Below are 23442 nucleotides of genomic sequence, written 5' to 3' on the forward strand. Positions count from 1 at the left end.
ATGTAAGGAATTCATGTTATTTTCATTCAGATATGTAAATCAAAATGTATAAATTGCTATATGTCATTTAATGGGAAGATAACCGAGAATCGAATCGGACTGAAAAAAAAAAGAAATGTTAGGTTTATCGATGCATCAGGGGAAAAATAATTGCTAGATTAATCGTTAAAAAAATTATTTTTGTCAGGGCAGAGATACTTTCAGCGTCCTGAGTTTGAATACCTGCTTGGCGTTTGGTTTAATGTCAAACCTTTGTAAACTTTTTAGCCTTTTATGCTAAAGTATTATGCCTAAATTAATTTTTATCTGCTGTCATGTCAATGAGATTGCATCTCCATGAAAATGAATATAAGGTGTAATAACGCACAGTCCTCAGTTTATTTACCTATTTTAACAGTGATGAAAAATTAAATGTATGCATTGGCTTGAGCAGCAATTACCTACAACAACTCTTTTTTGTGCTCATAGTTGCTGTATACTTGCAGCAGCACTTCCAGTTTTACTAGTGAAAAGTATGCAGACCTCTTTTTTACGTGCTGTTGCCATGGTGAATCATAATATCAGAGTTCCATCGATAATGGCTTTTCATGGTTGTGCACGTGCTTAACTCAGATACAACCAACTTGGACTCAAATGAATTTTGGAGTCAAATTACAAATATACAACCAAAAACTCAGAGTTGGTTGAACCTTCTTACTGGAACGGGTCCCAGGAACAGTGGGCAGCCATCACAGCAGCACCAGGGGAGTATTGTGGGGCAGGTGCCTTAAAGGGCACCTTTGTCACAACCTGCCAGCCGGAGACTCGAACCAGCAATTCTCGGGTTGCAAGCCCGACTCGCCAACCATTAGGCCAAGACTGCTCACAAATGTACAATAACAACAAACAAGCGGTAAATCTGACAACAAGAATATTATTCACTCCTAAAATTTAAACTAGTACTTGGCACTCTGCAGTCTTTAAAACTACTGGAATAACTTTAATCAATGAATACCCAGGTCAGAAAGATGTGATATTAAATCAATGTATTAAAAATACTTAAAATTCAAGTAGTATGTAGTATGTATAAAGTGTTTGTATTACCAACAAGCTTATTTGAAGTCCATAATAGATATGTTAAATTGCATTTTAATGTATTTCTAAAAAGTCTACTAGAAGTACTGGTAATAAATATAGGCTTGATTACACTTTTGAGAAATAAACACAAGCCTACTTTTAGTGAAGTTTAAGTATATTTAGAGAAAACAGTTTTGTTTCTCTTTTTTGAAGTATCTTTTATGTGTAGTTTTATGTAGTCTTTCTGTTCATTGGTCCTCGTGTTGATTGTTTCCCAGGTGTGTCTTGTTATCTTGTTAACCCATGTGTGTCTTTTGTCAGTTGTTAAAATGTGGATTATCTGGTTTAGAGTTACGTTTGTTTCTGTTACCGGTTATTGTTTTGTATCAGTTTGTTTATGTTATATTAAAATCACTTGAATTTGGATCTGCCGCCTCTGCCTGCCTTTGTACACACGTTACAGATATATTTTATAAGCGTTCATTTGATGTCAAATGTCAAACGAACAGCTGCAAACCATCTTTATGGGACAAATACCTGGGTGTATGAAGTAGACTTATTAATTCTGATTAATTGTGGGTGGGTGGTTTTTCAAAACATGATACATTAATTGTAATAGGCTAACATTGAACGTTTACCTAAGCATTTTAACATTATATCATTAAAGTGCAACATAAATTAATTTTCCAAAGATATGCTTAAGAAGAACAATGTCGCACACCTGTTAGTTCCGGATAGGTGTGTAGGATAGAGACAATGACGTCCAAACATAAAAATAAAGGGTATCCCGCACACTATTAACTTGCAAAAGATGAAAAATATTTATTGCGACGTTTCGATCACAAGATCTTCCTCAGGCATACATACATAATTCCAGTTTCATGAAGTTTTTAAAAAGTACACTGACCAATCACATGAAAACAACCAAGTTGTTTTCGTGTAAGATGGCGCTGTATTATGGTGACACCCTACGAGTTGCTCTCCCTATAGTATGTGTATTTTTGTTGATTTCCGATGTTGTTTTGTGCGTACAAAAGTGTAGGATTGTATATGACCGTCTGGCCATCTTGGACATTAGAAATCGTGTTACTAATAACATAGATTTAACCGGTTTACCAGTGGATTTTGTGTGGAAAGTCACAAACGGACTAGGATACAGTTGGTCTGCGAGACTAAAACAGCGGAAAAGGGGAAGGCGTGCCGGCGTTTTGGTCAGATGGTGGCCTCCCATTCCTACCATACTGCTGTTGAACCTGCAATCCATGGGGAACAAGCTGGATGAGCTCCACAGCCGCATCAGTTCAAGCAGGGATCTGCGAGACTGCAATGCATACTGTTTCACTGAAACTTTGCTGGGTTCGAACATCTCTGACAGACCCATTCAACCTGCTGGCTTCTCTGTGTATTGCCTGTATCGTAACAATGAGAGCACGGGTAAAACAAAAATAGGTGGTGTTTGTTTTCTCATAAACAATTTGTGGTGTACAAACGTGGAAGTTGTTTCAAAACTGTGTGCCCCAAAACATCTGACGATCAAGTGCCGTCCATTCTATCTAACCGGTGAGTTTCCATCTGTGCTTCTCACTGCTGCCTATATTCCACCAGAATAAATTAAACTTTTCCCAAAACCTGTCGGTAGTAGGACAACAACATCATCTCCATTCATCATCATCTCCATGTTAAACAAACACTCATTTTTAGGGCTACAGTTGGCAAATGCTGGGAATATTCTCCATAACAGAGCGAATAGCAATCTGTGCTTCCATGTCCGCTGTAAACAACAATCTTACGGCACTTAGCCCGCCCTCTGTTCGTTGATTGGCCGGCCTTTTTGAGACGCCTTGCTCAGTGGGTAAAATTAGTGCTGTGTGAAGAAGCGCATACTAGAGACCCATGATTTTATGCATGATCGGCTGGAATAAAGAAATTCACATGTGTTTGTAACTACATGAAAGTGAGTAAATTATGACACAACTTATATTTTTGGGTGAACTATTCCTTTACAGAAAAGTGGATTTTTGGTTGTAGCCTATATGCTGTCAATTAATTAGTTCTTAGAAAGAAAATCGACCTTGGCAAAAATCGGTATGGGAAAATGAAACCTACAATATCTGCATGGTGTAGTGGTGCCTGGAGAAGTGGGTATACTCTTAATTTTGCCCCCATTTTTTGTAAAGCGTCCCAGCAATAGATAAACCCCCTTTGTTATAAACAGCATGTAAATAGTCTTGCAAGTAGATCACCACAAAATGGGCTAGTAGGATTTCACATTGTCACTTAATTTCTGATGCTTGACTTCTCATAGTAAGGATCATTATGAAATTAAAGCCACAAAGAGGTGCAGATTTTTCAGAAAATAGGCCTACTGGCTCAGACTATAGGAATAGACAACTAATTATGAATTGTAAGTACACTTTTTTTAGTCTGTTGACACATTAAAATTAAAAAACTATTCTCTAACCTTGCGCATAGTCTGGTCTAGTAGTTTCTCTTGTAAACTATCTTTTGGAAGAGCTGATTTGCAACAGAAAGTGAGGCCAGAGTATGTCATCATTATATTTAGGGGGACATTTTGCAAATATTACAGATAGGCCTATTACATAAATAAAAGCTATATTAATAATATTTATAAAATATTAACAAACTTTAATATACTGTATTGTAATGCACTGTAAGTCGCTTTGGATAAAAGCCTCAATTTTTCATAAAAAATATGAAAATAACAAGTAACAATAATAAGTATTTAATATGTATTTAAATACATTTTACAACATATGACACTCTAAACCCAATGCAGGGTTTATAAATTGATGCTTATATATTTTAGTCAAGGAATCTAATGTCAAGTACTGTCGCTGGGTAGCACAAATCTTACCTAAATATGACATGCGATAAGTTATTAACATAATTTACAAGTTCCTGTTCTTTAAAAGTGCTCACTTTAGGGGTGTGGGTGGCGGATGGAACGGACGAGGGCGCTTGGCAATCGTTAGCTGAGTTGCTGGCTAAAAACGGGGATGTAGCATTACGAGGTTGTTTGTAAATCTGAAAAAAGTTTGAGTAGTTCGCTTCATCTTTCCAATTAATGATGGAAGGCAGTGAACCAGGTAGTGATTTACAGTTATCTAATCTAATTGCGTTGGGCATTGTCAGATTGACGGCAAACTTCAATGGCATTTAGACAAATCATATTTCAAAGTAATCCGGTGCCTAGGTCCTCCTTATCTTATTTTAAGGTGTTTTAGGTAATATTTGCGTTTATTTACATCATGCGATTAGATTAGCTACTAGAGAAGTGGAAATTCGCCATATACCCGTGTATACCCCTGCTGAAAAAAGTGAACACCAGCTAAACCAGCACCAAACCAGCATTAGCACCAGCTAAACCAGCACCAAACCAGCATTAGCACCAGCATCCCATGCTGGTCATACCAGCAAGACAAAGCATATGTTAACCACCAGCTAAACCAGCATAGACCAGCATAATTCCCATGCTGGTTTGATGCTGGATTTTCAGCAGGGCCCTGCACTAAATCACTGTTTAGAAGTGGTTATACGCAAATCTGACTGAAATATACCCTGCATATACCCTGGACTACAGCGCTCATATCTAGTATAATCACAAATGACAACAGTTTATTTTTATATATTTACACTGATATGAAAAACTTCTGAAAACCACCTATTATACGGGATTACAGAGCAAACGCTCAGCTTTTGGGTAATGGCGTCTGGTTTGTTTTGCTTTCGTTAGCTTGATGGTAATATAGGGCGTGTTCAAAGGTGAACAACACAACTTTATTCCTTAATTCATAACTAATTTGTTAACTCGTTTCGCGTACAATTTGTACAATAAACGCGATAAATCAATAAGAAAATGAACTTGACTGTGTTAAGATAAAAACAATAAAGCCTCACATGTACAAAAGGTGTGTTCGTCTTTATGCGGCGCAGCAGAACACAACAGACTCTTCCGTATGTCTCAAATCGCTCTCGTGGTACTGAAGTAATGCGCCTGTTCAACTTCACGTTACCGCTGCGAAGACCTGAAGTACTGCGAGAGAACACTTTTCCCCGTGCTTTCGAATCGCTCTCGCGTTATTTTGATGTCATACGCCAATCGATATGTGCAATGAAGTCGAAAACACCTGGGACCGGTTAAACCAGTTGGGCGCACAGTCGGGAGGCGTAAAGTATAAAGGCTTAACTTGTTTCTGTGTAAAATTATAAAATTCTATTTAAAAATAAAATTAAATCGCGCGTTTATGCACAGCTACGTGATCAGTGAGCTATCAGGCGTGATAAAGTGAAAGACAGCAAAAAAAAATATTACATGTACTTAGAGTAGATAACTAAAAGCGATCGTTTAATTTCGCTTTGATTGAGATCTGTTAGAATAAATCAGGAAGTTATTACCTTTTGTGGAAACAGGAGAGGTTTTCGTTTAGTTGATTTGTAAGTTGTGTTTGATGGGTTTTGCAAGTGACGCACACATTTCGAGGGAGGGGCACTTGCAACGGTATGGGAGGAGGAAATGCTGAGCTAGCATTATGGCGAATAGAGACAGAGCGCAGCGCGTCATAACCTGAAAACCACGCCCACCGGGTGGGAAAGCACCTTGTCATTTCTGGCTTATAACAAAAAACTGAATGATGCCTAAAAGCTGCTGTGTGACAATACGTACAGCTAACAAGCCAAAGAACCCAGAAATAAGTTTTTATAAGCTGTCGAGCCGTAAAACCCAGCCTTTAAGGAGAATAAAGTGGATCGCCGACTACGTTTCCCCCTAGTGGACGCAGTTTTACTAATAGTAGTACTATGAAAAGTTGCCTGTTTCCATTTCTGTGTCTTTAACGCTCGTTTTTTGAAGTCGACAGCTTATAAAAACGTATTTTTTTTTTTTTTTTTTGCTTGTTAGATGTACACCTTGTCACACATCAGCTTTTAGGTATTATTCTGTTTTTAAGTTTAATCTGTAAATAAGTTTTTATAAGCTGTCGACCCCCAAAAAACGAGCGTTTAAAGACACAAAAATGGATACAGGCAACTTTTCATAGTACTCGGGTGATTCTCACGAAAACTTGGTTTTAAAAATTTCAAGCATGAAAATTTAAAAATTGCTTAAATTTACTTTTTTTCCCACCAGACATAGAAAAAGTCTGGAGTAAATGGGAACATTAATTTAAAAACTTTTACTTATCATTTAACTCTTTTTGTAACATAATTTAAAAAAATAGTCCTAAAAAATCTCATTACCGCAACAGTCAGAAAACATCAACACTGACATATTTTCAAAATGACATGACAAACCTGAAAGAACAACATTTGGAGATTCTGCACATGCATTTAAAATCAAAGTATTATGCGTCTATTAATTAAATTAACATTTAATAAGCATCTGTTGCGGTAATGATAATCAAAATGTCGTGTAAGCATTCTGACAAGACAATATTTCAAATTAACTGTAAAAAATGATCTTACCTGGTAGCTATCTTGAAGTAACTGGCCCATGTGCTTGGTCACTCAAAATCAAACTTTATTAAAATTCTGTATGTGTGCTTAAACTGTTCTCAAAAAGTGTTGCGGAGAACATCAGGCATGGACACATCATTTTCCTAATTTTTCTTCATTATTATTATACATGAATATTCAGTAAATATTTTTTCTGTCATCTAAAGTAGTCTAGCAAAACATCCGTTTATTTTTTTTTCTTAATATTTTTGTGTTAATTTGATTAAATTACAACATAACGCATGTTCAAACACAGCCGGACACATTGCGGTAATGAGAATTTCAGCAGAAAATGAAATTAAATTTACAATTATAAATTCTAATGTTGAAATCACACATTGTGCAAGGTAGAACACAGTATTGTGTTAATTCTGATGCTTTTTAATGTTACTATATTACACATTTTAAAGCTAAAATCATTAGTGCCGTGGTGTTTCAATGGTTTCGTGAGAATCACCCACTCATATTAGTAGAACTGCGTCCACTAGGGGGAAACGTAGTCGGCGATCCACTTTATTCTCCTTAAAGGCTGGGTTTTACGGCTCGACAGCTTATAAAAACTTATTTCTGGGTTCTTTGGCTTGTTAGCTGTACGTATTGTCACACAGCAGCTTTTAGGCATCATTCAGTTTTTTGTTATAAGCCAGAAATGACAAGGAGGCGGCCTCTCGCAATACAAAGTCAATAGGTGTGTTCGACTTCATGCGGCGCTGCGCAGACCGATCGGTGGCTGACTTGAAGCAGTGCATTCCGGTTAGTATTTTTGTCCGACTTCAGCTGGTGCTGTAGGCACGTGACTGTGTCATATGGTTTTTAAGTACCGCGAGAGCGATTCGAGATCAGCCGCCTGAGTTAGCCAGCGCAGTTCGCGAAGAGGAGCTGCACGGGCTGTAATGACGACACAGCTGTTTCACCATTGGTCGGATTCACCACATGACAACAACAGTGATGGGAATAACGGCGTTATAAGTAATTGGCGTTAGTAACTGCGTTATTTTTTTCAGTAACGAGTAATCAAATAAATTACTGTTTCCCCCGTTATAACGCCGTTATCGTTACTGACATTAAAATGCTGCGCATTACTAAAACTGATACTGTAGTGATTTTCAGCCGCGTATGCTCACTCTCTCAGCCAAACACTGTTTTTCTCTTGTGTGTGTTGTGAGAAACATAACGGATGATGATTGGCTTAATTTCCATCGGTAGCCAACCAGAGGCAGATTTCACAAAAAGGCCCGCCCACACGCGCAGTCCAAGTCCGAGGAGCGAGCAGCAGTGTTAAAAAGTCTGAGCAACTTGGTCACTTTGTCGCTAGATTTAGCAACTTTCTATCACTTTAGCGACTTTATAGGACAAATCTAGCTATCTTTTCTAGCATGGTTGGAGACTTTTGTAGACTGACATGAAAATACGCGTCGTTTTCTCTTCTCAACGAGCAGCGGTGCTGCTGCTGACTGTGCCCCATCTCAAAGCACTGACATGCAGCCCGGTCATCGCGCATCAATCACTCCGAAAACACCGGCGACAGGGCGATGGCAAGTACAACAAGCTCAAAGGTAGCGGTCGCAAACACGAAGTATAAAGCACTACTTTTCCATTGTTGAGGTGAAAGGCAAGAATGTTTGTGTAATGTGCAACTTATGCCCATGAAGAAAAAGTCTCTCCACGTCTGTGGCAAGTAATTCTGATCTAATAAAGCACCTCACATCGTCACATGCTGCCACAAAATTAATGATTTCTCTTTAGTATCCATTTTAGTCATTTAACATATTTCATTTTGTAAGGGGCATTCAAGTTATTTGAAATATTTTTTTTTTTTAAGTAACGCAGTAATTACTTTTCCTGGTAATTAATTACTTTTATAATAATGTAACGCAGTTACTAACTCAGTTACTATTTGTGAGAAGTAATTAGTAACTATAACTAATTACTTTTTTAAAGTAACGTTCCCAACACTGGACAACAATCACGTGTATTTCATGCTTATTTTCACGCCCTCAGTTCCACAAATGCTCGCGATGTTATATTATGTCATCTTCATCAAAATAAAATGGAAATAGAAATGAAAAAACGTAGACCCCACTACATTGGTATTTAAATAATATATGCTTATGTTAAACTTTATTCCTGTAAAAACAGATGCTGTAAGCCTCTTCAGTTCCACTCATGCTCATACACGGACATTCAAAACAATACAATTCACTTTTTATGTAGTTTACATCTTACAAATCATGTTTATTGTGATAAAGCAAGCAAACGGCACGTGATCAGCCATGCCTGACGTAAATGCTGCAAACTACGGGAAGCACAGCGCGTCCGACTTCACGTCTCCGTTTTCAGCTCCTCCCCGCCTGCATGCGGTTAATCTCGCCGATCGGTTACATCCAGCCACAGCCGATGTCGAACACACCTCTTAACTAATTAATTTCATCACTTCTTCAACCCAACCACACCCATACTTGACTTTGGTTTAGTCCACATTGGTTTTAGATTCTACAGAAGGTTCATGTGAGCTAAGTCAGATGGGGCCAGCATGGAACCCGGGTGCAAGAACAATTTGGGGCCCATATTGCAAGCCCATATGGGGCCTACATTGGCCCCACCAAGCACTGTTGGCTGGGTTGGATTCATTGCTGGTGTAATAGCAAGTACTGGAAAATGCATCCATATTCATGGACATCCACCTGTCAGATGTCAAATGAACAGACTTGGCTTTATGTAACAAAGCCTTGGCCACTTGGATACATGCTATAATGTACTGATTTGAAACAAAAAATTCCCAAATGTTAAAGTAGTGCTACTGGCCTGACAGGAGAAATAGGTCTTGATTTTGGCTTTGAATGTGGAAGTCAGAATGTTTTGGCCCCACCTGGCCCATTTAAAGCCCTGGCTCTCACTGGCCCGACATTGCAAAAGAGGCTAGTGACACTGAGGAATCTTTATAAAGTCTAAATCCAACACAAACAGGTTGTGTGAATGTTGTGTTGAATGTATGTATGTGTGTGAGTGTTTGTGTATCAGAGACGCTGTAAAATGACAGAGTGCCCACTGGCCAGTCCAGATAAACTCCTACTCTATTAGAAGGGACAGGTGAAGCAATGTCTATATTCTTAGAATTGTGCCAGAAACTGTAAATGTTAGAGTTGCTTTTGTAGTAAAGATTCCAGTAACTTTCATTGAGTCCAAACCAACAGCCACTTCTTCCTTTCCTGCTGATTCCTTTATAACCCACTGCTACATGACCCCAACCGCTCCTTATAAACTCCCAGTAACAGCGTTCAGTCAGACTCTCTTTACACAGAACCTGAGGAACTTCATCAAATCTGTCTGGATGATCAGGATATGACTGAAGATCTTTAAAATGTGTGACCTTCGTGTTTCCCTCAGACAGAACCAGATGATTGTTTGCTGTGTTTGGATCCAGTGTGAGATCACAGGCATCTGAAATGATTTTGAACAAAGAATTTATATACGGATAAACGTGTTTATTTATACACTTTAGAACAGGGGTGGGGAACTCTGGTCCTGGAGGGCCACTGTCCTGCAGAGATTAGTTCCAACCCTTAAACACACCTGAAAATCAAATTAAAGTCTTCATGATCACTTGGAAATGAAATTCAGGTGTGTTTGATTACTGCTGGAACTAAACTCTGCAGGACAGTGGCCCTCCAGGACCCAGGGTTCCCCACTCCTGCTTTAGAAAAACTCAGTAACTATGTCAGGGGTTTTCAAACCTGTCCTGGAGGACCACTAGTACTGCACAATTTGCATGTCTCCCTCATTAGACGCACCTGGTTTAAATCTTCAGCTCATTAGTAGAGACTGCAATACCTGAGCCGTTTCTCAATACCAAGTACGCCAAACTCGGACTTGTGTCCTTCGTAGTTCGAACTTGCAAGTTCAGACTCGGAAGAACGAACTCCTGACGCGAAATACATTATGGGAAACTTCGCTGTCATAAGTCCACACAAGTCTCCTCTGATGCATCCTCGATAAAATGGGCGGATCAAGAACACATCCAGTGATTTTATGTGAACTTGGGCTTGATGCAAACTTTGAATTGGAACAGTACTTGGGCCGCGACTGATGACGTTTCACAAGTCCACAAGAACGCAAGTACAGACAAGAACGCATATTAAGAAACGGCTCTGAACTGGGTAGGGCTGTTGAAACGAATTTCAGTAATCGAATATAATTCGAATATTAAAAAAAATAATACTAATCGAATGTTAAAACTACTATTCGAATGGGATTTAAAAAAAATAGATTTAAAAATATTTTTATGTGTTCACTATAAGCGTATAAAATGCCGTATCCACACCAGGAAATAAAGCTTCACACAAAGATCGTTGAATTCGTTATCTAATTGGCTACACGTTCTGTCTATCAATATTTTCCGTGAAGTCATTGGAGGAACGCGCGAGTCAGATGACGTCACGATATTTGACAGCGCTGTTTGGATATTATGTATTATACTCCCGCCTACTTTTACGAACAAGTTTGACCGCTGGTTTTGAACGCGAGTGTGCTCTCATATACAAGTGTTACGATGTAAATAGTCCTCAGATTGTATATTATAATCTATTACAAGACGTGCATCTGAAATCTGATGTAAACAATGGAAAATATATCCCTATTTCACGGTTATACGCATTTGTGGACAAAAACGGTCATTGGATGTACTTTGTTGGAGAGTTTTTATGGGTTATTCACACATCTGAAACAGACTGGATTGGATTCGCGTTCCTTATACCAGCACAAAGGTAAGGAGTCAGCTTATTTTATGCATGTTGTCATCTGGACTTCTGTAACAAAATACTATATTTATGATGCTAGAGCAATTGTATCTCAAAACGGACACCATACACTGATGCTAAACCCTTAGACCTCTTAAACGATATATAGCAATGATATTATTATTGTTGTTTGTACACAGTAGGCTATATATATATATTGTTAGCAGCATAAAAAAAAACTGACGTCTTTCCGTCCACGAGCTAGTGCGCGTCGAGAGGTTAATTTTGTGTCTAAGCTTAATCATTAATTAGCAAGAAAGCTATCACCTGTTATTAAATAATGACATGTTTATTAGTAATACTGCAATGGCTTCTAGTGGACATAATTTAAAACAAGTCAACTATACGAGCTCATAGTGGCATTGGCAATGCATAAGCCCGTTTTTACAACGTGTGTAGATAGGTATAGTAAATATTAATAAGTCAGATTTGAGCATTAAATAATCTATTATAAATCGAATATTAAAAAAAAATAATGAATGAAATTCGAATGGGATAATAGAGGAAGATTGACAGCCCTAGAACTGGGTGTCTAAGGCAGGAGTGGGGAACCCTGGGTCCTGGAGGGCCACTGTTTTGCAGAGTTTAGTTCCAACCGTAATCAAACACACCTGAATTTCATTTCCAAGTGATCATGAAGACTTTAATTTGATTTTTCAGGTGTGTTTAAGGGTTGGAACGAATCTCTGCAGGACAGTGGCCCTCCAGGACCAGGGTTCCCCACCCCTGATTTAGAGCATTGAGATCGCTAGATGAGGGCTTAAATGTACTTATTTTAATAACTAATTTTGCCAGCACGTGTCATGATCCAATGAGATCAGACTGCTTTTTATGCTTTTGGGTGTCCCTCGCAGCACAGTGATGTCACACGCCAATTGGTTTGTGCAGTGTTGTGTGAAATTAAGAGCAAGGGTTATGATAAATTGTGATAAAAAACTGTGAAGACTACAGGTGTATATATAGAGGAATCAACAAAAGAACTTACATTTTCGTAGCCCTGGTGTGATTCTGAATTGTTCATTGTGGTCCAGACTAAAGGAAACAATAAAACATTTGAATTAACTTCCATTAAAGGGGACATATCATGATGCTATAATTGGGTCCTCTGTGCTTCTATTAACCTAGAAAATGTGAAAAAGATCAACCCAGTAACTTAGTTTTGGTAAACAATTCTCTGCAAGCATGTGAAAAAATAGGTCATTGTAATTTGGCTCCTATTGTGATGTCAGAATAGGATAATACCGCCCCCTTTATCTGCACTGTCCAACCACGGCACAGCCATTCAGAGGTGTAAAATCCATGTGCCAGTAGTGAAAGTCCTCTCCATTATTTTGTTCCAATCACCTGATTTGCAAATTAGCACAGTTTTTCAGCAGGAGGTGAGCTCTTGGCTCGCTGGTGTTTTAAGCCCTCAACGAAGCCTTCAAGGCAGCGCTGCCTGGAAGGCACTCCACGTGCCCCGAGCATTTCAGCCAATCACAGCACTGGTGCTAGATATTGAGCCTTCTGCCAGCTTCTGGCAGTTTGAGCTCACCATTGGTCAGGTGAGTAGCGCAGATATGGTAAGATAGGAATGTGATTGTTTTTTAATACAGCTCGAAACAGCGTTTAAGTGACGTGTTACCGCGTTTTCACGTGTCCGTAGCACGAATTTTTTCATGCCAGAGTCATGTTTTGGTTGTGCAATTGTTTTTCATATTTTCTTACCATTGTCGATTGGGGCTTAGATTTGTGGCTTTTGTCTGATTTTTAAAATGTTTTCGTGGGAGGATAAAGTTGCGTTTGCCATAAATGCGGATGTCATTTTAAGCATTAGTTTATGTGTTAATTTATCAGAATAACCCAGAAGGTGGGGTCAAGGTGAGGATGTAATTTTATGTAACAGAAAGTTGTTCTAACCCCAATCACAAGCAACAACGGTAAGAAAATAAGAAAAACAATCGAGCAACCAATACATGAAACTGACACAAAAAAATTTGTGCCATGGTCACGTGAAAACGAGGTAACACGTCTCTTAAACGCTCGAAACACTTCGAGCTGAAATAAACACAGTCACATTCCTATCTTACCATATCTGCGCTACTCACCTGACCAACGGTGAGCTCGAACTGCCAGAAGCTGGTGGAAGGCTCAATATCTAGCACCAGTGCTGTGATTGGCTGAAACGCTCGGGGCACAGGGAGTGCCTTCCAGGCAGCGCTGCCTTGAAGGCTTTGTTGAGGGCTTTAAACACCAATGAGTCAGGAGGTCACCTCCTGCTGAAAAAAAACGCGACTTTTACTCCTGGCACATGGATTTTACACCTCTGCTTTTAACTCTGCTTCAGAGTTACTTTTAACTACCTGTGAGATTGGGACAATATGTACACCCAGCAGAGTTGATTTAACTCTGGGGATTTTGTTTTTCACCCATAATTTCCCTCTAAGTGTGGGGAGATATTGTGGTTAGGGATAGACTTTGACAGAAAAATTGTTCTAGGATCAACATACTATATTTTTCTAACTATGCATCTTTTATTTAAAATAACTTTTAATAAACATGAGTGTACAGATACCACCTTTGAAACAATTCCTTATTACTTCCACTTACTCAAGTAACTCCAGTCTGTAGTTTGTATCAGCAAGAATCTGAGAGAGCATCTGGCGTCCTGAGTGTTGTGGGTGATTGTAGCTCAGATCCAGCTCTCTCAGGTGTGATGATGGGTTTGAACTCAGAGCTGAAGCCAAATAACAACAACCTTCATCTGTCACCATACAACCTGATAATCTACAGAGAGATCACACATCAACATCAGTCAGTTCATCCTCTTTAGTTATAAATCAGTAAATCAGTATCTAGAGATTAATACCTCAGTGTGTGTAGTTTACAGTCTGGACTCTTGAGAGCATCAGAGATGAGCTTCACTCCTGAATCCTGCAGATCATTGTTACTCACATCCAGATCTCTCACAGGTGAATTTGGGGATCGGAGACATGAAGCCACAATTTCACAGGACTTGGCAGTGAGATTACAGTCAGCAAGTCTAAAGAAAGTAAAAGAGTTTCCAGACTATAAAAATGACAATTTTATTGACATTTCCATAATATTGGCTTTATAAGAAATAACATGTAGAAATGAATGTACAACATTAAACTCTCACATAGCTCTTGTGCAGTTGCTGACAGCTGGTATGAGTCGTCTTCTTCCCTCCTCTGTTGTGTTGTATTTCTTCAGATTCAGTTCATCCAGCACCTCCTCTGACATCTGAAGCATGTAGGCTATTGCTGAACAGTGAGCAGCAGAGAGTTTCTTCTCTGAGTGTTTGTCTGATCTCACAAACTCCTCAATCTCTCTGTACAGAGTCTGATAATTCACTTCAAGAAGACATAGAAACAGATTGATGGATCTGTCAGCTGTGAGATCTTCATTATGCTTGACTTTATCTTTAATGTACTGTGTGATTTCACTGATGGTTTCTGAGGTGTCTACCGTGTGTGTCAGTAGATCCTTTAAGAGTCTCTGATTGGACTCCAGTGAGATGCCCAGCAGGAATCGCAGGAAAATATCCAGATGTCCAGTTTTACTCACAAGAGCTTTATCTACTGCTACTTTTAGCAAATCATGTAGGGCAGCAAAAATGGTCAGTGCTTCTGTAGCTGTACTTACATAGTAGTAAAATACATAAAATGCAGCCAGGAACTCCTGAAAGCTGAGATGTATGAAGCAGTAGATTTTCTTCTGATGCATCACAGATTCCTCCTTAAAGATCTCAGTACAAATCCCAGAATACAGTGAGGCGTCAGTGATGTCTATGCCAGACTCTCTCAGCTCCTCCTCATAAAATATCACATTACCCTTCATCAGCTGTTTGAAAGCCAGTTCAGAGAGTTTGACAATCACGTCTCTGTTGGACTGCAGGAGTTTCTCTGGATCTCTCTCATCATACTTCTCATTCTTCATATTCATCTGAATCAGCAGGAAGTGGATGTACATTTCAGTCAGAGTTTTAGGGATTTCTGCTCTCTCATTGTCTTGTTTCAGGATGTTTTGAAGCACAGTGGATGAGATCCAACAGAGGACTGGTATGTGACACATGATGTGGAGACTTCTTGATCTTCTGACGTGTGAGATGATTCTGCTGGCTTGATGTTCATCACTGATTCTCTTCCTGAAATATTCCTCCTTCTGAGCGTCAGTGAATCCCTGGATTTCTGTCAGACGGTTGATGTATTTAGATGGGATCTGATTGGCTGCTGCTGGTCTGGAGGTGATCCAGATGAGAGCAGAGGGAAGCAGATCTCCTTTTATGAGGTTTGATATCAACACAGGCACCGATGAAGTCTCAGTCACCTCAGAAACTTTCTCAGCATCTGAAAACATCAGTGTCATTCTGTTTTCATCCAGACCATCAAAGATGAACACAACTTTACACTCATCATAAATCTTTGAGTCCAGATCTTGAAGTTCAGGATGAAAGTCAAGCAGAAGTTTGTGAAGACTGTACTGATCATCTTGAATCAAGTTCAGCTCTCGAAACGGAAACACAAACATGAAATCTACATCCTGATTGGCCGTTCCCTCTGCCCAATCCAGAATGAATTTCTGTACAGAGACGGTTTTTCCAATTCCAGCAATGCCTTTAGTAAGAACACTCTTTATTTTGTCTTTTCTCTCTCTTCTTTTCTCTGTTTTATATTCTGGTTCAGGTATGGGTTTAAAGATGTCATTGCAGTAGATTGTTGTGTCTTGTAAGTGTTGTGTTCTGGTGTTTTTCTCCATGTGTAAAACCTCATGTTCTTCATTCACACCTTCACTCTCTCCTTCTATGATGTACAGTTGTGTGTAAATCCTCTTCAGGAGGGTTTGATTCTCTCGTTGTTTGATTCCCTCAAATAAACTCTCATATTTGTTCTTCGTGATGGTTTTGTGTTGGTCTTTGACTCTCTGCAGAACATCATACACTTGTTCATGTAAATCATGATGCAGGTCTTCAATCTCTTTCAGCAGTGTTGGTGTCTGTAGGTCTGATTCAGTCTTGTGATGTCTGATGTTAGTCTTGAAGGAGGAATCAGTGTAGTTCTGTTTGGACTGCATCTCCTCACTGCTTAGGAAAGAGCAGCAAAAATGTACAAAATTTTAGAACTTTCATGAGAATTTCCATTAGAACAGGGATACAGAAATCGCTGAAGTAAAGTTGGCTTCTAAACTTTGAAACAGCATTTCTGGTAATGTTAACTCAGACACAATGGCCCTCATTTATCAAAAGTGTGTTCACCAAATTTCCAGCGTACACCTGGCGTACACCCAAAACCACGGTGACTTTGAGATTTATCAATATGGACGTTGGCGTACGGCACGCTCAAATCCTACGCCAGAAGGCTATTTCATAAAACTAGATTACAGAATAAGCCAGGCTTATTTTGTTAAGTCTGGCTTATTGCCGGTGGATTTTGTTTCATTAAACAAACTTGAACTAGTTCAACCCCGGTTACTATGGAAACTTATGCTTGGAAACTAGCCTGGTCCGGAGCAGGCTAACTGTCAGGCTAAGCCTCAGTTGTTGCTTAACTAGACTTCCACTAACACTGAAATGTAAATGCAATGATATTACAGCTGACTCTTTGACATTTTATTTGACTTTATTAACCACTATTAATCTAATTAATCCAATTAAAGAAAATCAACGTATATATTAAATTTGATACATTTTGTTACAATAATAATTAATAAAATATAGACATGTGTTTCATAATATGGTATATTATAGGCCTATCAAATGTTGAATATAAATGATAATCTTAACTACCCCTATATATGGATAATAGTTTATTAACAAATTTAAGATGTATCTAAATTCATATAATTGCAATGTATTGATGAAATATATATATATATATATATATAATTCAGATTGTCTGTCACACAAAGAGGAAATTTAATTTAAATATACAACACACAAAAGTCAAGTACAGTCATTTAATTTTTTTATGCTTGGTGTGCATAAAAATGCACATTATTTTAAAGATCTACAGTATTTGTATCTTTCTCTAGTTGTTACATTTTTCTTGAAATTTAAAAAAAATTATGGTGTCTGCATGGCTGAAGGAATACAATATAATTATGTGATGGTATATGCTCTTGGCATTTTGTTGTAATGAGTTAAAATTCTTTTTTTATTCTTTTATTACACACCAGCTTCCATCTGTCCTTTAATTAGGGTGGCTTGCGTGAAATCAGGTAGTTATTTTTGAACTGACTGTTTTATAATCATGGTTCTATGATTTAGGTAGATTGAGATCATCTTTTGGACTGCTAAGGCCACATGAACAACATATTTATGTTTTTTTTTCACCTATTACTTTTTTGTACACTCAAGTTGCTGCTTTTGAAATGTACCCCCAAATGAAAAAACTTTAAAATTAAGTTACATTTAAAGTTAAATGTATTAAAATCATTCATCTGCTAAATATGTAGGCTATTATATAGGTTACTAAGTAACCTACAAATTGTCTTTTAAAAGTTAAGATGTGTGTTATTTTTAAAAAGTACAGTATATAAAAATTAGCAAAGTATAGTCACAGCATTGACGGGGATCAAACCCGGATCCCCGCATGCGCTGCTGAGAGCTCTAACCACTATAGTGTAGAGTCTAGACCATAATTTCTGACGGTTTATCATGCATTCATGTGATCGCTTTAAAATAAGACAATATATTTAAATTTAGTTTCTGCAAGAAAGGATTTAATCCATAAGGACTTTCCAACTATTTTATGGGTTTGTTTATTGCAGCAGTATTATAATTGTCAGTCAGTAGTACATTTTTCATACATTTTTATCCAAAATTACCGCTTTCTCTTTAACTTTTACATAATCAGTCAGACATTTGACGTATTAAACTATATCAAACTATAAATATCAAATGACAACAGTTTATTTTTATTTATTTACACTATAAGCTATTATGAAAAACATCTGAACTTACCACATAAAATACGGGATTTAACAGCAAACACTCGGATTTTAGGTTTACCTTAATGGCGTCTCGTCTGTTTTACTTTCGTTCTTCTTCTAGGTTCGTCTTCTAACTTACCTGGTTAGTTACCGATAATGAGCGTGTCTAACTTAATTCTTTTCATTTGTTCACTCGTTTACGCCTACAACTAGTACAATAACCGTGAAAAATGAATAATGAGAAATTTTACTTTACAATAAAAATCTCATAAAGCTAAAATACAAAAGGTGTGTTGGTCTTTATATAGTCTCGCGTAGCCAGACCTTCAATAGAGTGCCGAAGTAATGGCGTCACTTTGTAGGCTAAAACGCGGAAGTGAGTTAGCATTTTAGCACTACGGGTTCCCTCGCCCTGAAGTCGAGAGGCATCCAGCTGCAGCCCCGCAGACTCACTTCTTGCTAGACACCAGTGGCTGCATAGACATCATATAGGTAAACGCCCTATCGACCGCTACTGCCTACTGGCGCGGCGAGACATGGGGCCGCCATCTTAGATCGGTCACCCGCTCCACTCAGTGTAATCTGTATGACTGGTGCAATGAGCTATCAGCGCATTTAATTAATCATATCTCAGTCAATACCGAACTGATTTTCACGCGGGTTTTTTGCTGCAAAGGTCATTCATGGAGCTATGATACAGGACACATGGTTCGGCGTATTTTAACCCCTTATGTGCCGCAAATCCCGTTTGAGTGGAGGGTGACAATGTGGGTCCGTGTACGTTTTGATAGTTTGTTTTTTCGTTTAAACCAAAAAACAAAATAACGAGAAACCACACGTTTTTTGTTTGTCGTTTCAAACAAACAAAACAAAAACCGCTAAAATAACAGCCGTTCTTCCGTTTTTGGTTTCTGAATCTAAAAACGAAAAACGACTAAACCAAATTCAAATAACGGTTCGATTTTGGTTTTTGGAAATTACTTTTTTCATTTCTCTGTTTGAAGATCTACATTAAAAGAAAGACAGGTTGGCCACGTGACGCGGAAGTTATAGTAAATAGAGCCTATCAAAATAAAAGCCGGTCATGCAGCACTAACGTAACACCAGAGTAACGTTAGAAGAAAAAAAAAATCAATAAATAAATAGGCTTTGTTGTTACTGTTAGCGCAGAGTTGTTACTGTTAGCGCTATATTATATAATTAAATTAATATTTAATGTGGTATCCACCAAACTGTTCCCCCTTTCTACCAGCAGGTGGCAGTATTTAAACGACTGACTGTATTGTGTTTTAGTTTATTCTTCCTGGGGTCTCCTCAAAATTCATTACATGTTTCACTTATATTTTTACACCATTCACACACCTACACACAATAACAATATACAAGACATAGCAGCTCAATGTCAAAGAAAAGAAAAACTCAAAAACAGCTCATTTTCTGGTATTATTCTATACTCCAATACACATTCTATATTCACAAACAAAACTAAGTCATTGAATTCAACATAAATCTTCATAAAAATCAGAGTATACACCTATCAATAATCACTGTGTGAACAAGAAAAGTTTTAACTTCTTTTGAAAGTGTTTTTTATTATTTTCCAGCACCAAAAATCCTGCACAGCAAAATCCCCAGTGTTAAATTAACACTGCTCGGTGTTTATATAATCCACACCAAGATTGGTGTTAAAAAAACACTAAATCAGTGTTAAAGTTAATAAGATAATAAAGTGATTGAGTCATTAATAGGGAACACCTGCTGGTCATTCCATGTCAAATCAACTCAATTTTGGAATTGTTCCTGTCTTAAAAATTTTATTTTGTTGACTCTTTTTCTGGAGAAAATAATACTAAAATGATGAAGAAAGTCAAATTATTAAATGAAATAGATGAAATCACCATAGTTAAATGAACACTAACATCATCTCTGTTTGAAAACTAAAATTACAACTTGCTTGCAGAGTTACATGGATGATGGGTTAACTTCTAAAGAACTTCTGTAAATCTGGTTAATAAAGTCACCATTGCTCCGATTAGTGTTTCCTTTAGTTGGGTACTTGGGTCTTGAAGTTTAGTGTTAGTTTTCTTCTGCTCGTTGTGGCAGTGTGCTTATAAAACACATCTGTTAAAGCAGAGGATGTTGAGAGAAATAAGTCTGTAACTGTTACTATGTTTATTATTATGAAAGTATAAGTCTTGGGATTCAATGATATCATAAAAAAGTAATCACTGCATATAAGTGTTTAATTTATGTTCTGCCAACCCTGTGAAGCTCCCATGAAATCCAGCAGTGCTGTAAAAGTCCACATACCCTGAAGAGTTAAATATTGTTTACCCAAATCTAATCTCTGGTGTAACTCAGACACACTGAGACATCAACAATCAGCCTATAAAACACAATCATGGTGACAAACAACAACAAAGCTTCATGCCGCAATGCATGCTGGGTACCAGGATTGTAGAAAACTCATTCATAAAATCCCATCATGCATTGCAACATGACAAAAATTTAGCAACTTTCTTACCATTAACTGTCACCATTGTTGAGATTTGTATCAGAAATCATTAAGTCTCTCTTAAGCAAAAAACAACAACAACAACACACGGCAGTCGGCATTACGGCAGTCTCAGTCAATGTCATTTGCATAGAGCTTTTTATATGCCCGTTTCTTCATAATTAATTTGTGATCAAATGTTTCAATGATTTGTAGAGTAGAATATAATAATAATAAACTGAGAAGATCTGGAAGGTTTTCCCTCTACATGAAGCAATGAACAAGTGGTCTTTCTAAAACATTGTTGCTATTGCTAAAAGAGGAGAGTTAGATCAGTGAAGGTCAACGGACAAATGCCTAACTAAAGGAAACACTAATCACAGTAATGGTGACTTCAAATGAACTCATAACAAACACAAACTTAAGATTTAATGTGATACATTTTGTGATAAATGTCTATTTGACTTGTGAGACATCACGTCAGAAAGAAGATTTGTCTACCAAATCACGCGTGTGGATACTGGAATAGTTGAGCACTTGTATTTTGTTCTCACAGCTGTTTAGAAGTTAAACTTATCCATTTAGAAAATAACTCTGCAAGTTATCATTTTATTTTTCAAACAGAGATGCTGATAGAGAGGCAAACGTGAAAGATTGCAGCTTTTGGAGGAATACACACAACAGTATTCATCTATTGCATTTAATAATTTGTCGTTCTTTATTATTTTAGTATTATTTTCTCCAGAAAACGAGTCATCAAAATAAAAATTTAGAGACAGGAAAATGTCCAAAATGTAATTGATTTGAATGACCAGCAGGTGTTCACCATTAATGTCTTAATCATCACTTCATTATCTCATTAACTTTAACACTGAATCAGAGTTATATTTTTAACACCAGTCTTTTTTAACACCGATCTTGGTGTGGATTATATAAACACCAAATAGTGTTGATTTAACACTGGTAGAGTTAATTTAACACTGGGGATTTTCCTGTGTGGTAATGAGTTCCATGCCACCATAGCTTGATAAAACACTGACCGCTGTATTTGGTTTGTTCGACATAAAGGCAACACACATCGCATCTCACCTGTTTGTCTAGTGCAATAATTATGTGTATCTGAAAAAAAATTATAAATTGTTTCTGGAGTTTAGGATACAATAATATTTCTCATAAATGTTACTAAAAAATACTTAAGTCTAATTTTTACAGTTAACCAACCCAAACTATCATGCATAACAATCACACTGGTTCTATATGGACAGCCCAAAACAATTCGAGCTGCTTTATTTTGAGCAACCTGAAGTCTGTGTAGATTGTTTTCACTTGTATTTGACCAAACAACTGAGGTATAATCCAAATGAGAAAGCACTAATGACTGAACCAGTTGTTTTGTTGTCCAACAAGGAATGAACTTCCTACATTGTCTAAAAATAGCCCTGCTTCTACCCATTTTCTGTAAAATTTGGTTTATTTGACTATTCCAAGACAACTTGCTATCAACATACCTAATAATTTAGTTTCTTCTACTTGTTCAATCTCCAGATAACAAGTTTAATGTGGGTGTCGTGTTTAAAAAAATTTTTGACCCACCTACCATACATTTTGTCTTTTTTGATGACTAATCTATTAGCACTAATCCATTGTGTAACTAAGGTCATTTCTTTATTTAAGATGTTATTAAGTTGATCTACTGTTCTTGCAGATGCATATTGTAGCGGACGCTGAGATGTCAGTAGAAGCATAATATATTTATGTGATTTGTATTTATTATATATTGCATGTAAGAATTGGGTCATTGTATTTGGATTGTGTAATTTATGTAAATTGATCATGTTTAACTTGTTCTTGTGCCGGAAGACGTGTTCACGTGACCTCTTCTTATTTAACCCGGAAGCGTTAGCGTTCAGTATGGATTAAGAATGATTGCACATACGTGAATAAGTTGAACTGAATTCTTCTGCTGGTTATCAGGCGCACACGGTAATGAACTGTTATGTATTCATTGTATTTTAAGGATTGAGTGTGGTTTTGTTGTGATGTTATTTGTAAAACTGTTGTTTTTGTTTGTTTGTTTTGTTTGTCTTAGTTTTCACGGTGTTCCAACAACAAATAAATTTGAATATTGGACATCAGTATGAGACGTGGAGTCAGTGAATTTTAGCAATAGCCAGTGGGAAGTTACAGTGAAAACGTGCCTGAAATGCGGAAAGTTAAAGGAGCGGTGAATCAAAAACTCAATTTTAACTTGATAATTTGTTATATAAGAGTTCATCATACTTAAATGAACATCCTGCAAGTTTCAGAACTGAAAACGTCCGTGCTACTGAAATATAACCGTCTTTGGCACCAAGCCAGCTAAACACTCCAGTCTAAAATTCGGAAATCTATGACGTCAAAGTAGAATTGAAACACCTCCCCATAACCAAAAGGACAAGTCTACTTTTGTAGCCCCGCCCACAGCTTCGCGTGACACGTGTGTCTCAGTAAGTAAACATGTCTTTAAAGATTGACAAATTTAACCAAAATGACTTTTTAAATACATTTTTTCTGAGAGACTTTTATTTTGACGCGGTGATCTGTTATGATACCATGGAAACGCATTATCGGTTGTGAAAGAACCGCGTGGGAACAACACAGAAGCTAAATACTTCA

At 37.5% G+C, this 23442-nt stretch overlaps 1 pseudogene; it reads right to left on the bottom strand.

Moving 5' to 3' along the window:
- Positions 1-7722: 7722 nt before the first annotated feature.
- LOC135760502 (NACHT, LRR and PYD domains-containing protein 3-like) lies at positions 7723-16437 on the bottom strand (annotated as a pseudogene).
- Positions 16438-23442: the final 7005 nt, after the last annotated feature.

This window comes from Paramisgurnus dabryanus, chromosome 4 (genome assembly GCF_030506205.2).
Source record: "Paramisgurnus dabryanus chromosome 4, PD_genome_1.1, whole genome shotgun sequence".
Classification (NCBI taxonomy): Eukaryota; Metazoa; Chordata; class Actinopteri; order Cypriniformes; family Cobitidae; genus Paramisgurnus; species Paramisgurnus dabryanus.